This window comes from Pyrus communis, chromosome 6 (assembly GCF_041283825.1).
Source record: "Pyrus communis isolate YQ-2024b chromosome 6, ASM4128382v1, whole genome shotgun sequence".
In the NCBI taxonomy this organism is placed as follows: Eukaryota; Viridiplantae; Streptophyta; class Magnoliopsida; order Rosales; family Rosaceae; genus Pyrus; species Pyrus communis.
The window spans coordinates 12,144,981-12,148,265 of NC_142570.1; positions in this window are offsets into that span (position 1 = coordinate 12,144,981).

A 3,285-nucleotide genomic window follows, 5' to 3' on the forward strand; every position below is an offset into this window, starting at 1 on the left:
CTTGGCATTAGTTTCATGCGTATTCCATAGTAACGAATGCCTCGTCAACACTTATAATTTTCATTGAACTTAATGATCTTTGTTGAATGTCTCTATCATGCGTATTCCATAGTTAGGGACTTTGATTAAGAATAATTTGGTTGTAATGCGTATTCCATTCAATCCAACGAATCTAGGGAAATCTGAAAGTTAATTTAAGCGGACCTAATTAACTTGGAGCATTGAGTTTCATAATTTATCGAAAGACCAACCGAAAATCAATCTTGTATGCAAGTGTAACATGTGTGGAGAAAAACCCCTTAGCTATTCCATCATCCATATTTTCATCACATTCATCTTTACTATCTGTTTTAAATTATAATCTGTCTGTTTAGTTTAATCTCGTCCAACCACAATCCCCCCCTATTTTGTTAAGTCTTAATCATTTGATTTGTCTTATTTTATGTTTTTAAGTATTTGGAGTCTTTTGAACTTGTTTTGAGTCTTTTAGTTTGTCTTAGTGTTTTAAAAGTTAGTTTTATTTATTTGAGTCAAGTGTTTAGCATCCCTAGTTAATCCCCGGTTAGAACGATCCCTACTTACATCATTACTACAATTGTCACAAATAGGGTTTAGTTTGTGTGCGTATAAATATCGCATCAAATTTTGGCGCCGTTGCCGGGGATTGGCAAATTTGCTAATCCCTTATCTTGAGTCTTGTTTAAATTGTTTAGTTTCTGTTTTGTTTTAATTTTATTTTTTTTGCACCGTGTGTATGTGTTTTGTTTTTTTTTTTTGCCAAGTCTATTAAGTTGATTACTTATCTTGTTTACTCTTGTGTGTAGGTACTAGTTTATGACCCGTAGCTCACAACCTGTTCGTGAGAATATCTCCGACTTTGACGGTGATTTCGAGAGGACTTTGAGAAGGAAAAAGAAATCACAAGCATCTAATCCTCCTAGTCCCGAACCTGAATTTAAAGAAGAAGTACCAACCATGGCAGTGGACAATCGGACCATCAAGGAGCTCTCTGCCTCAGGTATGGGCAATGCCGCTCCTTTATGCATACAATACCCTACGGCAGCTGAAGGTAAGACAGAAGAATTTGAACTTAAGTCTAGTTTATTACATCATATTCCTAAATTCCATGGGTTGTCCATGGAAGATCCTAACAAACATCTTAAGGAATTTGAGGTAGTTTGCTCATGTATGACACCCATCAACGTTGATGGGAGTATTTTGAAGATGAAGGCCTTTCCATTCTCACTTATGGACAAGGCCAAAGATTGGTTGTTTGAATTGTCTCCTGGAACTGTAAATTCTTGGGAAAGTATGAAACGTGCATTCTTAGAGAAATTTTTTTCCCACTGCAAAGATCATTCTCTTGAGGAAACGAATTAGTGGCATTCAACAAAATCAAGGTGAGTCGTTCCCATCTTATTATGAACGTTTTAAATCACTTGTTGCTTCATGTCCACAGCACCAAATGAAGGAGGAGCTGCTTATTCAATATTTCTACGAGGGACTCCTTCCCATGGAACGTCAAATGCTAGATGCTTCGGCGGGTGGTGCATTAGTGGACAAGACTCTAATGGATGCCAAAGCTCTAATTGCCAACCGAGCACACAACGCTCAACAATATGAAGGTGTTGGACAAAGAGAGGGGCCACGACAACAAAGTGTGAATGAGGTAAGTGCAATTTCTGATATTCAGTCACAATTGGCTAATCTTACTTCTCTCGTGTCTCAGGTTGTCAAGGGGTCAAAACCACAAGAAAACCAAGTGTGTGGCGTGTGTTCAATGCAAGGGCATCCATCGGAGACGTGCCCTCAGTTAATAGAGAATGGAGGTTGGGAATCTGCCAATGTCGTGGGTTTTGGGAACCAAAATCAACCACGCCATGATCCATACTCTAATACCTACAATCAGGGTTGGAGGGACCATCCAAATTTCAAATGGCGGGATCCTCAACAACCCCAACAACAAGGAGGATTTAGGCAGCAACCACCGGGCTTTTATACAAAGCCATTCATCCCCAATCAAAACCAAGTGCAATCTGCCTCAACAACCTCAGGTATGTCTTTGGATAATGATCAAGTTGTTAAGTTACTTACTACTTTGACGCAGGAAGTACAAACTCAAAATAAGGAGAGACAAATCCAAGACAAACGGGTGGATAATTTGGAGAAGCAAATGGGTCAAATTGCCGAGTTTATGGGGCAAATTAGAGAACAAGGCACATTGCCTAGTTCAACCGTTATGAACCCGAAGGGAGGATTTGAAACCGCTAAGGCCATCATGTTGAGAAGTGGTAAACAGGTTGGAACGGACTCAAATACATCCAAATCAAGTCAAGACGAGGAGGACAAGTTGCTGCAAGAAGAAGCACGGGGAGCAAAGCCCACGGCCAAGGATGACCAAACCTTGCCGAATTCATCTAGTCCTCCTAAACCGTTCCAAACCACCAAGGTAAGTCCCAATTCAACTTTTTCTAGTTCTATTCCACTAAATGTGCCCTTTCCTGGCAGGTTTAGGCAATCAAAGAAGGAAGAAGCTGAGAAGGACATTCTAGAGACCTTTCGGAAAGTTCAAGTCAATATTCCGCTCCTTGATGCGATTAAGCAAGTCCCGAGGTATGCTAAGTTTTTAAAAGAACTTTGTACAACAAGGAGAAGGATTTCAAACAAAGAGGTGGTTCAAGTAAGTGAAAATGTCTCTGCTGTGTTACAAAGGAAATTACCCCCTAAATGCAAAGATCCGGGTAGTTTTACAATTCCGTGCGTTATGGGTAATACTAAGTTTGAACAATGCATGTTAGACTTAGGGGCTTCGATTAATGTTATGCCATACTCTATTTATGCATCTATGAACTTAGGTGAGCTTAAAAATGATGGTGTGATAATTCAATTAGCCGATCGTTCTAATGCATATCCAAAGGGTGTTTTGGAAGATGTTTTGGTACAGGTTGGTAACTTGATTTTTCCAACGGATTTCTACGTGCTTGACATGGAGGATTCACCCCATTCCACCCCATTGCCGATTCTATTAGGGAGGCCCTTCATGAAAACAGCCCGCACCAAGATAGATGTGTTTAAAGGAACTTTAACGATGGAATTTGATGGGGAAGTCATTGATTTCAATCTTTCTGAAAGTATTAAATTTCCTAAGGACGATCATTCTTGCTTTTCTATTGATATAATTGATGATTTGGCGCAGGATTTTCTCGATTGTTTGGAGAGGGATACACTTGAAACAACAATTTCACAAGGAATTGGGCAAAAATCTGGTTTTGCCGTGCCTAGAAG